The sequence below is a fragment of the Salmo trutta genome, chromosome 5 (assembly GCF_901001165.1).
Source record: "Salmo trutta chromosome 5, fSalTru1.1, whole genome shotgun sequence".
NCBI classification, from domain to species: Eukaryota; Metazoa; Chordata; class Actinopteri; order Salmoniformes; family Salmonidae; genus Salmo; species Salmo trutta.
Window position 1 is genome coordinate 9,854,238 of NC_042961.1, and position 19,162 is coordinate 9,873,399.

At 46.1% G+C, this 19,162-nt stretch overlaps 1 pseudogene; it reads left to right on the plus strand.

Annotated features, from left to right (window-relative positions):
• Nucleotides 1-19,162, plus strand: part of LOC115193456 (anaphase-promoting complex subunit 1-like) — a 36,701-nt pseudogene that overhangs the window by 4,149 nt on the left and 13,390 nt on the right.

Here is a 19,162-nt window from a genome sequence, read left to right on the forward strand (position 1 = left end):
CACACACACCAAGCACATACACACACACACACACACACACACCAAGCACACACCAAGCACATACACACACACCAAGCACATACACACACACTAAGCACATATATACACACACACACACACACACACACACACACACACACACACACACACACCAAGCACATACACACACACACACCAAGCACATATATACACACACATACACACACACACACACCAAGCACATGCACACACCAAGCACACACACACCAAGCACATGCATGCACACACACACACACACACACACACACACACACACACACACACACACCAAGCATACACACAAGCACACACACCAAGCATATATACACACACACATGCACACACACACCAAGCACATACACACACACATGCACACACACACCAAGCACATACACACACACATGCACACACACACCAAGCATATATACACACACATGCACACACACACCAAGCACATGCACACACACACATGCACACACACACCAAGCACACACACACACACACACACACACACACACCAAGCCCACACCAAGCACATACACACACACTAAGCACATATATACACACACACACACATTCACACACACACCAAGCACATACACACACACACCAAGCACATGCACACACCAAGCACACACACACCAAGCACATGCATGCACACACACACACCAAGCATACACACACACACACACACACACCAAGCATACACACACACACACACACACACCAAGCATACACACACACACACACCAAGCATACACACAAGCACACACACACCAAGCATATATACACACACCAAGCACACACACACACACACACATACACACACACACACCAAGCATACACACAAGCACACACACCACACACACACACCAAGCATATATACACACACATGCACACACACACCAAGCACATACACACACACACACATGCACACACACACCAAGCACATACACACACACACACCAAGCACATATATACACACACACACATACACACACACCAAGCACATACACACACACACCAAGCACATACACACACACACACACACACACACACACCAAGCACATGCACACACCAAGCACACACACACCAAGCACATGCATGCACACACCAAACACACACTCACACCAAGCACATGCACACACACACCAAGCACACACACACACACCAAGCACACACACACACACACCAAGCACGCATATGCACGCATATGCACACACACACACCAAGCACGCATATGCACACACACACACCAAGCACGCATATGCGCACACACACACCAAGCATGCATATGCACATACACACCAAGCATGCATATGCACACACACCAAGCATGCATATGCACACACACCAAGCATGCATATGCACACACACACACCAAACACACACACACACACCAAGCACATACACACACACACACACACACACCAAGCACATACACACACACACACACCAAGCACATACACCAAGCACACACACACACACACCAAGCACATACACCAAGCACACACACATACACACCAAACACACACATACACCAAGCACATATATATACACACACACACCAAGCACATATATACACACACACACACCAAGCACATATATACACACACACACACACACACCAAGCACATACACTAAGCACACACACACACACACCAAGCACGCACACACACACCAAGCACGCACACACACACCAAGCACATGCACACACACACCAAGCACATGCACACACACACCAAGCACATGCACACACACACCAAGCACATGCACACACACACCAAGCACACGCACACACACACCAAGCACACACACACACACACACACACCAAGCACACACACACACACACACACCAAGCACGCATATGCACACACACACACACCAAGCACGCATATGCACACACACACACACCAAGCACGCATATGCACACCAAGCACGCATATGCACACACACACCAAGCACGCATATGCACACACACACACACCAAGCATACACACGCACGCGTGCGCGCACACACACACAAAGTGTGCGCACGCACATACACACCAAGCGCCCGCACATTCACACCAAGCGCCCGCGCGCACGCACGCACATACACACCAAGCGCGCACACACCAACACACCAAGCGCGCACACACCAGCACACCAAGCGCGCACACACCAGCACACCAAGCGCGCACACACCAGCACACCAAGCGCGCACACACCAGCACACCAAGCGCGCACACACCAGCACACCAAGCGCGCACACACCAGCACACCAAGCGCGCACACACCAGCACACCAAGCGCGCACACACCAGCACACCAAGCGCGCACACACCAGCACACCAAGCGCACACACCAGCACACCAAGCGCACACACCAGCACACCAAGCGCACACACCAGCACACCAAGCGCACACACCTGCACACCAAGCGCACACACCTGCACACCAAGCGCGCACACACCAAGCACATACACACACACACACACCAAGCACATACACACACCAAGCGCATGCACACACAAAGAACACACGCACAAATGACACACAAAGCAAGCACGTGCGCACACACACAAAGCACACACACACACACAAAGCACACACACACAAAGCATACGCATGCACACACAAAGCATACACACACGCACAGCATATACGCACGCACACACACAAAGCATACGCACGCACACACACAAAGCATACGCACACACATCTACACACACAAAGTATACGCACACACATCTACACACACAAAGCATACGCACACACATCTACCCACACAAAGCATACGCACACACATCTACACACACAAAGCATACGCACACACATCTACACACACAAAGCATGCACACACACTCCACTCTCTCTGGATAAGGCATTATAAGGACGCCCCCACAGCAGCTATTCCACGCCAGGCAGTTCTGGGTGCTGTTTGTTATTGTGGCATTTCCATGCCTTAATTCAGTCTAAAACTTGTGATTGGTCCCTGGAGCGTGGATTATCCAGGTCAGTTGGGGGGACGGGATGCCCCGGAACATGATGTTGATGAGGGTAGAAAGGAAGTATTGGGGTATAGATGATTCTGCTCTGTTTCTCTCCTTGTTTTCAGTGGCATAATGACTGTAGTGCTGGTATATAATGGAAGTCAGTGTTCAGGTATGTTATTGCTATAACGTAAGACCATTTCTGTCAGTCGGTGGTTATATTAACCTTGGTTCCTTCCTGGCTGACGTCTTTACTCCATCTAGTAATGGGGTTTAATAAACAAAAATGGTGACAAAAAGGGTATCTAAGGATGGGGACTTTTTTTTTTGTAATTAACTTTGTGTCTATGACGACCTATACTGAAACCCTGAATGATTCACACACTTTTCCGGTGGTGACTTCTGAGCCTCTGCTGATGCAGCGTTATCCACCACAACATGCATGTACTGTAAAACATGCTATGGGTCATCTTTCTACCCAGCTGTATTCAAGCTTAATAGCGTATCATTTTATACTGTAATTGAGGAAATGGAGCACTAGGGGTGTACTGGTATTTGCCTTTCAACCCTAATTGGCTTTTTGTGTGTTTTTTTTTTTTAAGGTATTTGGCTTCGTTTAGACGCGAACCTCCTAGTCTTTGATCCTCTCATCTTTTGTGTTGTGAAGCCATTACCAATTACCACATAGTGTTGTACATTAGTGCCTAATTGATCCCAATCCTGGGACTTCTCAGTCTAATGAAATGGCATTTCTCCTTCTTTGCCTTGACCTTTTGGAGTTTGATGTCCAATTAAAGATTACGGTGGAGTTAATTACCTGTCTGATTGGGTGGACCTGGGAGACGGCACAGACACTAATCACTGTGGGGTCTGGCGCCTTCGATTCCTGTGTGTGTGAATTCACTGTGGGGTCTGGAGCCCTCGATTCCTGTGTGTGTGAATTCACTGTGGGGTCTGGAGCCTTCGATTCCTGTGTGTGTGAATTCACTGTGGGGCCTGGAGCCTTCGATTCCTGTGTGTGTGAATTCACTGTGGGGTCTGGAGCCTTCGATTCCTGTGTGTGTGAATTCACTGTGGGATCTGGAGCCCTCGAATCCAACAGTATGTGTGTGAATTCTGTAAGAAGTTGGCAACACTTCTTACAAGACATATTCAATAATGCCCAAATCCTAATTTGAGATTCTCATGCTTAACTGCGCAGACTTTCGTGTAATTTGATGTCAATGGAAATTCAATTACACACAATAAATATAGATATATTATTTCAATCACTCCACTGTGAAAAATAAATAAATAACACAATTATACAAATCAGCATGTGATACATACAAATGTACATTTGCAGTGTTATAACCCTATTGATGCCATTGTGCACCGTCTTCCATATGCTTTTTCATCCCCCTGGTGTTCTTAGGGACGAATTGCCTCCAGGCGGTGCACTTCATCCTGCCTAAGGACATGGCCATGAAGTTGCTGGTGAAGTGGTACAACATCTACAATGACCCCGGGGGGCCCCAGCGCACACCTGGGGTGTAACCTTTTTGTCACTTGCTTCATGACTCTCATGGGCTACAACACGGAGCGGCTGGGCTGGAAACGCAACGTGAGTCGCAACAGTGCTGAAATTCACAGGAGAGGGGGTGACACAAAATAGACAGTGAAGGGCCTGTTAGGAGGATAGTCTTACTGAATGTATAGTATATACCCAAGTACATAGAAGGGCCTCAATCTAGGTCACACCAATGTCACCAAAGCCCGGCGCATCTCTGAACTAGATACACAGCTTATGCCACAGATGGTATGTTGCCAAGGCAACACAGGAAAGCCCTATGCTGTTAATCACATGGTTAATGGGTCTGTAGCCCCACCATGCTCTTGACCTTTGTGTTCCCCCTCCACAGCGCCATTTTGAACTGCCCCTCTCTCCAGTGGTTGCACCAAAGAAGGCCCGGCCGTCCGACATGGGGTCTAAGGAGGTAGGTATGGGTTACCAGAAAGCTGAAGAAGATACGCACATCCAGATACTTTTTGCAGGTGCTGGAGTTGTAGGTGAATTTGTGAAAAGTGTAAAGGAAAACTCCCCATAGGCCATGCTGTACGTGGAAGTCGTTAATGCCACCAGTTCCTGTGACTTTCAAGCTCTGATTCCAAAAAGAAGGTAGCGATGAGGTCAACTTCTGGGTGAATTTGTTTTTCTGTAATGCGAAACAGGATTACAGAAATATGTTGAGTTCATACACACAGGTAACTGCCAAAATAAAGGAAACACTTGACTAGATGAGGGCTACAAAGTATATTGAAAGGTGTGGTTCCACAGGTGTGGTTCCTGAGGTAATTAAGCAATTAACATCCCATCATGCTTAGGGTCATGTGTAAAATGCCCAGTTGCCCATTATTTTAGCAACCATGGCTAGACGAGATCTGTGACTTTGAAAGAGGGGTCTCAAAGGAGCATAGGTGGTTTAATTTTTTGTTTATTTTATTGAACCTTTATTTAAATTGTGTGTGTCTGTCAGTCACCATATCTCAACTCAATTCAACACTTATGGGAGATTCTGGAGCGGCGCCTGAGACAGCGTTTTCCACCACCATCAACAAACACAAAATTATAAATTTTCTTGTGGAAGAATGTTGCATCCATCCAATAGTTTCAGACACATGTAGAATCTATGCCAAGGCACATAGAAGCTGTTCTGGGGCCTGCTGGTGGCCCAATGCCCTATTAAGACACTTTATGTTGGTGTTTCCTTTATTTTGGCAGTTAACTGTAGTTCACTACTTTGTTTAATATTTTATTTGAAATTCTGTTCCAAGTGCAGTATATTATTTATCGATGTATAAAAAAAAAGCTAATGACGTAGTGAAGATGACTTAAGGGTGATAAATAATCTGTAGTTCTTCTTTTTTTTTTATCCGTTTGTCCTGTGCATTATTAATTCATGTGGAATGTAAGTGGCGTTAAGAAAGCCATGGGCTGAAGTGAAGTAACGCTGTACTGTAGCATGAAATCCTGGCAGGGGTCATGGCCCAGGGTCGGGAGTGCGCAATTGAGATCGGGAGGAGTCGTGTAGAGTTCACTCTCTGGCTGAGAGCTGTTATTTAATAAGAAAGGAAGTGCATGTGGCGGTCATCAGGAAATGGTTGATTCAGACCAGGCCAAAATATTGGTCCTTCACCTTTTGTGAGTTTTTGGGGCCTGTCTCTGTGTATGAATTTAACACTGTGTGTGTGTAATATAATACACCAGGACTGGGACTACAGTGCTCAGACTACCAAAGACAGTGTTCGGAGATGTGTGTGTGGTGCTGTGAGTCTAAAGTCTACCGAAACCTCTGGTTGTGAACAGTCTTTCTCTTCCACCCCTGACCTGCATCTGGACCACTTTGCCCCACTCTTCCCCCCACATCCCAGCCCTGTATGTGCTGAAGATGGATGAGGAGCGGGGGGGGGCAATCACTGCTGGGCCTCCTGCAACAGCTGGCCAGGTACTGGATGTTCTGTGTCTTCACAATCGGAAACCCAGAAATCTTGTTTAATTGCATCAGATGTTCGATTAGGTTCTGGGGGGTGATGTAAACTCAGCAAAAAAAGAAACGCCCCCTTTTCAGGATCCTGTCTTTCAAAGATAATTTGTAAAAATCCAAATAACTTCACAGATCTTCATTGTAAAGTGTTTAAACACTGTTTCCCCATGCTTGTTCAATGAACCATAAACAATTAATGAACATGCACCTGTGGAATGGTCATTAAGACACTAACAGATTACAGACGGTAGGCAATTAAGGTCCCAGTTATGAAAACTTAGGACACTAAAGAGGCCTTTCTACTGACTGAAAAACACCAAAAGAAAGATGCCCAGGGTCCCTGCTCATCTGTGTGAACATGCCACAAGCATGCTGCAAGGAGGCATGAGGACTGCAGATGTGGCCAGGGCAATAAATTGCAATGTCCGTACTGTGAGATGCCTAAGACAGCGGTACAGGGAGACAGGACAGACAGCTGATTGTCCTCGCAGTGGCAGACCACGTGTAACAACACCTGCACAGGATCGGTACATCCGAACATCACACCTGCTGGACTTGTACAAGATGGCAACAACAACTGCCCGAGTTACACCAGGAATGCACAATCCCTCCATCAGTGCTCAGACTGTCTGCAATAGGCTGAGAGAGGCTGTACTGAGGGTTTGTAAGCCTGTTGTAAGGTAGGTCCTCACCAGACATCACCGGCAACAACGTCGCCTATGGGCACAAACCCACCCTCCAGCATGACAATGCTACCAGCCATACTGCTCGTTCTGTGCGTGGTTTCCTGTAAGACCGGAATGTCAGTGCTCTGCCATGGCCAGTGAAGAGCCCAGATCTCAATCCCATTGAGCACATCTGGGACCTGTTGGATCGGAGGGTGTGGGCTAGGGCCATTCCCCCCAGAAACTTGCAGGTGCATTGGTGGAAGAAGGGGGTAACATCTCACAGCAAGTACTGGCAAAACTGGTGCAGTCCATGATGAGGAGATGCACTGCAGTACTTAATGCAGCTGGTGGCCACACCAGATACTGACTTTTACTGTTGATTTTGACACCCCCTTTGTTCAGGGACACATTATTCCATTTCTGTTAGTCACATGTCTGTGGAACTTGTTCAGTTTATGTCTCAGTTGTTGAATGTTGTTATGTTCATACAAATATTTACACATGTTAAGTTTGATGAAAATAGACACAGTTTACAGTGTGAGAACAATTTTTTTTTTAAATGAGTTTATGTGAAAAGCTACTAACCAGTCTAGTGAAGTCTTCCCCCCCCTAAACAAAACTCTGTCAATGCATGTGTGCTTCTCCTTCTGGAATTCGAAAGATGCAAACACCTGCGAAATTGTGATTTGTCCAAAAAATCTGTTCTCCAGAACAAAGTTCCTTGTTCGTCATCGCATCCCACAGTCTGTTGACAGACACCATAATACCATCCCATTGTTACGTGCGTCTGTCCACGAGTGATAAACTCTCGAATGACCTTTTGAATGGCTGACGCAAACTAAAGCAGGTCATAGGTGCATCTGTTTAATAAAGCTATTATATTCAGAACAAACACAACAATTTCATGAAGCTGCTAAACATTTAAATGAAAAAAGTATGCCTGATGAATCACTGCTCAATGAAACAAAATGAATATGGTCTCGTAAAACGTTTATATTAACAGGATTAGAAAATGGCATTAAAAGGTTTCAAGTATGTCAAGTGGCCTCGTCAGCAGTCCCGCTGACATTAAAAGAAGGGCTGAAGTGGTAGAATCAACTGGCACTTGAATTGCTTAGCCGTTATTTGGGCCTTGTTTAGTGTCCTGGTCATTTAGTGTTACAAGGCTGGTCAACACAACAGTTAGTCCTTCAGCCAATATAGTACCACAGTATGAGTCATTATACCCATAACAGGGAAATGGTTCCAATCCTTTTTCCACCATTCATTTTTCCCATAGGGGATTTTAGAAACACCCTGGCGTAAAAAAAGATTGGAACTATTTCCCTGTTTGACCGCTAGGTTTTATGGATATTATGACACCTCCACTATGGGGCTCTATTCCTTATTTTTCATTGTCATTGCTATACATACTGTATAAAGAGTTACAGTAGCTAAACTAAAGCACAAACCAATCTGGCAATCCGGCTAGACCTGTATGGCAATGACGTCACTACAGCTAACCCAGCCTTCCAAACTTGATAACTGCCTGGTACTCAGCACTCTATTGTCCCTCTAACCACTCTGACATCAATGCAAATGTTTTAGAAAAATCAAATCAAACACTTCATGAGAGCCCATGAACTCATGTTTATCGATATTTCTATAGGCTATGCAATTGCATGAGAAAGAGATTTAATGGCTTCTCTAAAATAGAGGATCCCATCAGCTTTCTATAGGCTAGGCCTACTATGTTTATTTCTCAACTTTTCCTAATATTAAGCACATTGCTTCTCTTTACAACAGGAGTATAGCCTACCTGGCTGGTATGAAAATGAACCACCGGAGAAGCTTCTCCATTCGCTATTTAAGTGAGTAGATGACATTTCTTCCCCATGCCCCTGTTCCGAGACAGGTGCATGATAAATGTCCATTCTTAATCAAAACTAATTTAACACCTGTATTATTTAGTATTTGTAAAGACATTAAATTAAGAATAGTCTGATGGGTGACAATACTATCACTTGTAAATGATGCCCAACGTGTGCAGTAAGGCAAGAAACAACTTTTTTCAAATCCTGATTAGAGTTGCGTCATGCAGCCTTAGAAGGTATTACAAATCAACACATAGAACAACTAAAGTTGCATTAATACCTCTAAATGAAGCATATAGGAGGACCTGTTTCTCTGTTACTTCCCTGGAAATCGTTTGGAGAAAATATCCTTTCTATTTTATTCAGCTATGTTCAATTGTATTCTTCATACTATACAATCATTTTTAAAAGCCATGGAATACTAAGCAAATCTTGTCTGCTAAATGCACTATTGTAGCCCACAGCCATATGGTATAGCCACATCAGGGCCTAAAATAAGGACCGAGGATGCTATTCTGTTCTTCTGAAATAGACTACATTTCCTTTATCATGTTTCTTTAAACCTGTCTAAAATAATGGATTTATTGTGATTGTGTATGCTACATTAAATAGATATATTGGACTTTTAAAAATGTTGATGTTCCAAAGGTCTGCATCAGTGGCTTGTAGGCTGTGTGGAAGCCAGGAGATGCTAAACGTGTTTGTTATTTAACGGTCAATTGCTGGCTTGCTATGTTGTAGAGCTGGCTGTGTAGGTGGTTCATGATGAGGATTGAGCTGCTCGGGTATCAAAAGTGTTGATTAAATGACTCTTATGCCACGCTGCTAATTATTGTATTGTTTATTAATGGGGATCTGTAGCTGAAGAAGTGTATCAATCTGGACTTTTGCTCTCCCTGATGGACACTGAAAAAAACGTATTGCTCTTAGTGATTTTGAAAGGATGGTCTAACTCCGAGTGATAAGGACAGATTTCTGTTGTCATGGTCACAGCCTGTAGTCGCAGAGCCTGTTGTGACCATTTGAATGACTGTCTCTGTGGCCCCTCCCTCTACTGCAGCCCAGATGCTGCATCCGTGCTTCCTGAGGGCGGAGCCTCCGTGTGTTCAGCTGGCTCAGCAGCTGTCTGAAGGGAGAGGAGGTAGCACCTACCTGCCCGGCATCTGTGAGAGGACCAAACTACTGGTGCTGGTATGCTATCAATATCATCATCATCATCGTTGTTGTTTATTCTCATACACTGTGTCCATCTTTGCCTCATGATGACAAGGGAAGGAAATATATGGAGCCATATATATCGCTCTGGAAATGTGTAGAATACACTTTTTCCCCCCAAGACTTAATGAATGTGGGAGTTTAGAGTTTGCTTGCAATATCAACATCTCCAGTAGGGGGTGCCACTGACAACTGAAAATGGAATAAGTGTTTACATCAGGGATCATCAACTATATTCAGCCATGGGACAATTATTATTATTTTTTTCTTGAGCGGATGGTCAGGGGGCCAAAACATAAATACTAATCATTTGTAGAATGCAAATGAACCTTGCTTACGTTTGTATACGGTCACATATCTCTGTATTATGCGTGGGAATACATTTGAACAGATTTTCAAAATTAAAATCACTTGTAGCTGATTTGCTGTTTAAGAAAAAAAAAGTACATTCTTATTGCTGCCAGTTGGGGAATCCTGATTTACGTTGTCCTTGGTGTGAGGAAAGTTTTTGGCCTGGTTAGCTAGAGCACAGCTAGAGGACCTCACAATCTGACTGACATGGTACATAAATACTGTTTTGACAATAAAAAATTCCTGGATATTTTGAGTGACCAACGTCAAATCATCCTCCCTGGCTTGGTTGGCAGTCCCTACCCCCAGTGGAGCCAATGCTAGGTCAGGTTCTAATAGGATCTCCCTGTTTAAAAGGGGTCATCAAGCAATGACACGCATGCTCTGTTTAAATGTCAAATGGCTATGATATAAGGCTTCATGCTAGGGAGAGAGGGAAACATTTGTCTTGTGTGTAAAGACAGAGGGAATGTATGTGAGTAAGACTGTGTGCACGTGTGAAAGCGCACGCTTGTATTTGTGTGTGTCTGTGTACTCCACTATAATTAAGCCCTGGTCGGATGCAGGGCTGAATCAGGTTGGTGGAGTGGAGGAGACTGTGCTGATGACCAGGCCTTGTGCGTCTCCTCCCATCAGGCTAAGTGAGGTGACTCATGTCACTGCTGAGAGACTGACAGCCTGTCATGCAATTACAGAATCTATTTACCCCATCACTGTCTGTCTCTCTCTCTCGCTTTCTCTCTCTTTCTCTCACTCCCCATCTCTCGGTCTGTGTCTCTTAACAGACCAGACGCTGACGTTTGTTTCTCTGTCTTTCTCTGCCTCTTTCTCTCCCTCCCTCTCAGAGCTACGCCCTGTACATGATTGGAAATGGCAATGCCACTTCAGTTGGATGTTTTGAAATATCTAGCCAAGCTCTGCAGGTGGGTTTCTGTGTGTGTCTGATTAATGAACTGTGTGCCCCCAAGATGATGAACAACCATCCCTGTGACATGCCTTCCACATGCCTTCCACATGCCTCAGACATGCATGTCACTGAAGAGGTTGAAAGGCATTTGTGCCATGTTGTCTCCATCCTCGAGTTCATTTGGCCGTTGTTTTGATGTACACTGCTCAAAAAATTAAAGGGAACACTTAAACAACACAATGTAACTCCAAGTCAATCACACTTCTGTGAAATCAAACTGTCCACTTAGGAAGCAACACTGATTGACAATAAATTTCACATGCTGTTGTGCAAATGGAATAGACAACAGGTGGAAATTATAGGCAATTACCAAGACACCCCCAATAAAGGAGTGGTTCTGCAGGTGGTGACCACAGACCACTTCTCAGTTCCTATGCTTCCTGGCTGATGTTTTGGTCACTTTTGAATGCTGGCGGTGCTTTCACTCTAGTGGTAGCATGAGACGGAGTCTACAACCCACACAAGTGGCTCAGGTAGTGCAGCTCATCCAGGATGGCACATCAATGCGAGCTGTGGCAAGAAAGTTTGCTGTGTCTGTCAGCGTAGTGTCCAGAGCATGGAGGCGCTACCAGGAGACAGGCCAGTACATCAGGAGACGTGGAGGAGGCCGTAGGAGGGCAACAACCCAGCAGCAGGACCGCTACCTCCGCCTTTGTGCAAGGAGGAGCAGGAGGAGCACTGCCAGAGCCCTGCAAAATGACCTCCAGCAGGCCACAAATGTGCATGTGTCTGCTCAAACGGTTAGAAACAGACTCCATGAGGGTGGTATGAGGGCCCGACGTCCACAGGTGGGGTTGTGCTTACAGCCCAACACCGTGCAGGATGTTTGGCATTTGCCAGAGAACACCAAGATTGGCAAATTCGCCACTGGCGCCCTGTGCTCTTCACAGATGAAAGCAGGTTCACACTGAGCACGTGACAGACGTGACAGAGTCTGGAGACGCCGTGGAGAACGTTCTGCTGCCTGCAACATCCTCCAGCATGACCGATTTGGTGGTGGGTCAGTCATGGTGTGGGGTGGCATTTCTTTGGGGGGGGCCGCACAGCCCTCCATGTGCTCGCCAGAGGTAGCCTGACTGCCATTAGGTACCGAGATGAGATCCTCAGACCCCTTATGAGACCATATGCTGGTGCGGTTGGCCCTGGGTTCCTCCTAATGCAAGACAATGCTAGACCTCATGTGGCTGGAGTGTGTCAGCAGTTCCTGCAAGAGGAAGGCATTGATGCTATGGACTGGCCCGCCCGTTCCCCAGACCTGAATCCAATTGAGCACATCTGGGACATCATGTCTCGCTCCATCCACCAACGCCACGTTGCACCACAGACTGTCCAGGAGTTGGCGGATGCTTTAGTCCAGGTCTGGGAGGAGATCCCTCAGGAGACCATCCGCCACCTCATCAGGAGCATGCCCAGGCGTTGTAGGGAGGTCATACAGGCACGTGGAGGCCACACACACTACTGAGCCTCATTTTGACTTAAGGACATTACATCAAAGTTGGATCAGCCTGTAGTGTGGTTTTCCACTTTAATTTTGAGTGTGACTCCAAATCCAGACCTCCATGGGTTGATAAATTGGATTTCCATTGATTTATTTTTGTGTGATTTTGTTGTCAGCACATTCAACTATGTAAAGAAAAAAGTATTTAATAAGATTATTTCATTCATTCAGATCTAGGATGTGCTATTTTAGTATTCCCTTCATTTTTTGGAGCAGTGTATTTAGCATCATATGATGATTTCTGTATTTTGAAAGAAATACATTTTAAACTTGTTTGCTGAGAAGCAAAACATTTTGGCACTATATCATCAATGGACTAATGAAACAAATACCAAAATATCATTTTTGGGAGGAACTTTCCTTTAATTCAGTCTCCAAATAAATATTATTTGGCATTTTGGAAAGTAGTATGCATTCTGGTGATGATTGTGAGGCTGAAAGGCCTCTTGGCTTCTTTTGTCGTTCCCCTGTTTTCTCTGATGACCCATTTCACACATCCTGTTCTGTGACAACTGACCTACAGCCCTCATGTGGCATCTCTCATCTCGCTCTCACAGGCCAGAAGAAAACTAATTGCAGCAGCTTTGAGGAGGTAAAACATACCTGCAACACATTTAGCCTGAATCAGTTCCTTCTTACAGACTCTTGATTGCCCATAAAGCCACAAGAAGGGTTCACTCGCTTTATGTCCCACTAGTAATAGTAACAACTACAAACTAGACTCTTGTCCCAAGGTTTTAACCATGCTTTTCCAAATTAAGACTTAATTTTCACTGTCAACTCTACACATTTGCAATCCCTGTTTCTTTTCCAGACATAGCAGTATGAAGCCTGACACTTCCAAATCAAAGTTTGGCTGAAAAGCTTGTTGTTTGGCTAACATCAGCAGGCAAGCCTCTACATTAGGCCTAGAAACATCTCCACAGCCTGTCTAATGTTGCTATGTTATAGAAAGACCTGGAATCCATGCTCTTTGGTGTGGCTCTGCCCATCAGATGCCATCTACCAGTGTCGAGAGCAACCCTCCTCAGACTGGTCAGAGGATGTCTGCCTGTTGATTGGGCAAAAGGACCTCACCAAGAAAGCACTCAAAGTTACCGTGGCCAAAGGCAAAGCTGTACGTGTGAGTTTGGGGGGTTATTGGATAGTTTGGGCTTCATCCTTTACAATCTTGTGGATTTTGAGTTAATGTTTGTCTGTCTTGTGTGTGTGTGTGCGGTCCGGGGCTGGTGCTGGAGGCTCCAGCCACCACAGAGGCAGACGATAAGGAGGTTGGTATGAGTGATCTTAACCAGGACGTGATTGGTCTCATCTGGGGCCAGGAGCTGCATGTCCAGGAGGCCAGACGTCTCCTCCAGAGTTCCCGACCAGTGAGGCTCAGCGTGGTCCACCGGGCCTTGGTCAGCGACATAGAGGAGAAGGAGAACAAGTGGGTTATGTTCAAGTAATGGCAGCTATCCTAGATTATCTCATTCAGAAGCAGACTGGCCCAGGTTATAGACTATATCCATTAATAATCTGATTAGTTTCAAGCATGTACTGTAGGTTTGCTCTGTAGTTAGCATTTGGTCTGTAGTTGTTCTGATGCTCCCCCTTCCCTGTGCTTTCTCTCTGGGCAGACTGCTGTAGCTGTGCCAGCGTTCCATGGCTCTGCCAGTGGGCAGAGGCCTGTTCACTCTCTTCTCCTACCACCCTGTGTCAACAGAGCCCCTACCTGTGCCTAAACTCAACCTTACTGGTACTGCATCCCTCAGGCCTTTCTCATACCTGTGTACGTTTCTGTCTGAGAGGAGGCATATATGTAGGGTGTCCAATAAAAAATGCATATTTTGACCAATGCGTAAAAAATATGTTAATTGTGTCGATAATGCTCTATGAAAACCAATGGTCCAAACCTCATGTCTCTATCATAATCCGTTCGAAACGTATTTGGAGTTTTTAACCTTGTAGGATGGTCAAAATTAGGGTGAGTAAATCAATGAATTCTTTTCATATTTTAGTATATGCTGTTCATGGAAATTCAAACTCTGATCTTTTTCAAAGATTTCTCACAAAAAGGAGCGCGTCTCTGAAATGTGGACGGAGCACTGAGTGTATACCAAGTTTTAAATTTTTTTATTTTCAAAGCCTTTCTAAATTTAATTCAGCTCGTGTCATGCTAATTTAGCATTTTGTGACGCCCCGGAAATAACTTTATAGACGACCACCGCTACATGTAAAATCCTCAAGTCACTGCAAGAAGGCAACACCACTGTGAACAGAGCTCGCTGCTTATTATCAGATTTATTAGCTTACGGAATCTAACTTTTTGGATATAACGTTAATTATAAGCCAGAGAAAGACCCCACTGAACGATTAAGAACATGAATAAAATCATATTTGTCTTGGTAGAATGTATTTTTACCAAGACAAATATGGAAGTGAAATTTCATCACCAAAGCTTGTTTTCACCCCCTCCGGGCAGAGTGGGTGGACGCCTAGTCTGTGTCTTCAAACACGTTAACAGAACTAGTTATGACAAAGCATCAAGTACAGGAGTATGTTTTTCCTTTGAAGGTCTTTGAAGATCTGAGTAAAAAGGCTTTACTCCGTCTATATAAGTTCCATGTCTGGGTGCGTTTTGAACAGCAGCCCACAAGAAAGCTCACACAAGGCTCACTTCAGTAAGTCTGGAGCCATAATTATAGCTGATGTTTAAGTGTTTTAGGGCAAGACAAATAATGCGATGTGTGTGATCACTCTGCTGAGCAGAAATATATTTAGAGCCCAGCAGGCCATGTTTACATTGGTCTTTGGTGCCAGTGTGATTGCGGTCTGAATGTAAGTCGAGAATGCATGCGTGTAGGATTGATCACAATCTGATATGGAATGCTGTGTTTCTGGTGGTAGATCTGAACAGCGGGAACATTGACCTTCTTCCCAACATGACGAGCTGGTCCAGCTTTCACAACGGGGTGGCTGCGGGCCTGAAGATCGCCCCGGGCCTCCCAGGTGGACTCTGCCTGCATCACCTACAACATGCCCAAGAGCCCTGATCAGGCCAATGAGTACGCAGGCTTCTTCATGTCTCTGGGCCTCAACGGACACCCCAGCAAGCTGGCCACACTCAACCTACATGACTACTTCACCGAGGTGAGTGTGCATGCAAACACACACACACACACACACTCAGTCAGACGCAGTCAGTCAGTCAGTCAGTCACGCAGTCAGTCAGTCACACACACACACAGTCAGCCAGACACACACACACACACACAGTCAGCCAGACACACACACACACAGTCAGCCAGACACACACACACACACAGTCAGCCAGACGCAGTCAGTCAGGCACACGCAGTCAGCCAGACACACACACACACAGGCGCGCAGAGAGGCGCTCAGAGAGGCACGCACACAGTCAGTCAGTCAGTCAGTCACACACTGTCAGTCAGTCACACACACACACTCAGTCAGTCAGTCAGTCGCGCACACACATACCCAGTCACATACACACTCACACACAGTCAGTCACACACAGTCAGTCACACACAGTCAGTCAGTCAGTCACACACACACACACACAGTCAGTCACACACAGTCAGTCAGTTAGTCACACTCAGTCAGTCAGTCAGTCAGTCACACACACACAGTCAGTCAGTCAGTCACACACTGTCAGTCAGTCAGTCAGTCAGTCACACACACACTGTCAGTCAGTCACACACACACTGTCAGTCAGTCACACACACACTGTCAGTCAGTCACACACACACTGTCAGTCAGTCACACACACACTGTCAGTCAGTCACACACACACTGTCAGTCAGTCACACACACACTGTCAGTCAGTCACACACACACTGTCAGTCAGTCACACACACACTGTCAGTCAGTCACACTGTCAGTCAGTCAGTCAGTCAGTCAGTCAGTCAGTCAGTCAGTCACACACACACAGTCAGTCAGTCTCGCACACACACACACAGTCACATACACAGTCACACACAGTCAGTCACACACAGTCAGTCACACACAGTCAGTCACACAGTCAGTCAGTCAGACACACACACACACAGTCAGTCACACACAGTCAGTCAGTCTCACACACACACACAGTCAGTCAGTCAGTCAGTCAGTCAGTCACACACACACACAGTCAGTCAGTCAGTCAGTCAGTCAGTCAGACACACACACACAGTCAGTCAGTCAGTCAGTCAGTCAGTCACACACAGTCAGTCAGTCAGTCAGTCACACACACACACACACACACACAGTCAGTCAGTCAGTCAGTCAGTCAGACACACACACACAGTCAGTCAGTCAGTCAGTCAGTCAGTCACACACAGTCAGTCAGTCAGTCAGTCACACACACACACACAGTCAGTCAGTCAGTCAGTCAGTCAGTCAGTCACACACACACACACAGTCAGTCAGTCACACACACACACACAGTCAGTCAGTCAGACACACACACACACAGTCAGTCAGTCAGTCACACACACACACACACAGTCAGTCACACACACACACACACACAGTCAGTCAGTCAGTCACACACACACACACAGTCAGTCAGTCAGTCAGTCACACACACACAGTCAGTCAGTCAGTCAGTCACACACACACAGTCAGTCAGTCAGTCAGTCAGTCAGTCACACACACACACACACACACAGTCAGTCAGTCACACACACACACACACACACACACACAGTCAGTCAGTCAGTCACACACACACTCAGTCAGTCAGTCAGTCAGTCAGTCAGTCACACACACACACAGTCAGTCAGTCAGTCAGTCACACACACACAGTCAGTCAGTCAGTCACTCACACACACACACACACACACACACACACACACACACACACACACACTCAGTCAGTCAGTCAGTCAGTCACACACACACACACAGTCAGTCAGTCAGTCAGTCAGTCAGTCAGTCAGTCACACACACACACACACACAGTCAGTCAGTCACACACACACACACAGTCAGTCAGTCAGTCACACACACACACACTCAGTCAGTCAGTCAGTCACACACACACACTCAGTCAGTCACACACACACACACACACTGTCAGTCAGTCACACACACACACTCAGTCAGTCAGTCAGTCACACACACACACACACAGTCAGTCAGTCAGTCAGTTAGTCACACACACACACAGTCAGTCAGTCAGTCAGTCAGTCACACACACACACAGTCAGTCAGTCAGTCACACACACACACAGTCAGTCAGTCAGTCACACACACACACACACACACAGTCAGTCAGTCAGTCACACACACACACAGTCAGTCAGTCAGTCAGTCACACACACACACACACACACACAGTCAGTCAGTCAGTCAGTCAGTCACACACACACACACACACAGTCAGTCAGTCACACACACACACACACACAGTCAGTCAGTCACACACACACACACAGTCAGTCAGTCACACACACACACACACACACACTCAGTCAGTCAGTCACACACACACACACAGTCAGTCACACACACACACACACACAGTCAGTCAGTCAGTCACACACACACACACACAGTCAGTCAGTCAGTCACACACACACAGTCAGTCAGTCAGTCAGTCAGTCACACACACACACACACACACACACAGTCAGTCAGTCACACACACACACACACACACACACAGTCAGTCAGTCACACACACACACACACACACAGTCAGTCAGTCAGTCAGTCACACACACACACAGTCAGTCAGTCAGTCAGTCACACACACACAGTCAGTCAGTCAGTCACACACACACACACACACACAGTCAGTCAGTCAGTCAGTCAGTCAGTCACACACACACACAGTCAGTCAGTCAGTCAGTCAGTCAGTCAGTCAGTCAGTCACACACACACACACACACACACACAGTCAGTCAGTCACACACACACACACAGTCAGTCAGTCACACACACACACACAGTCAGTCAGTCAGTCACACACACACACACACACACACACTCAGTCAGTCAGTCACACACACACACTCAGTCAGTCAGTCACACACACACACACACACAGTCAGTTACTCACACACACACACAGTCAGTCAGTCAGTCACACACACACACAGTCAGTCAG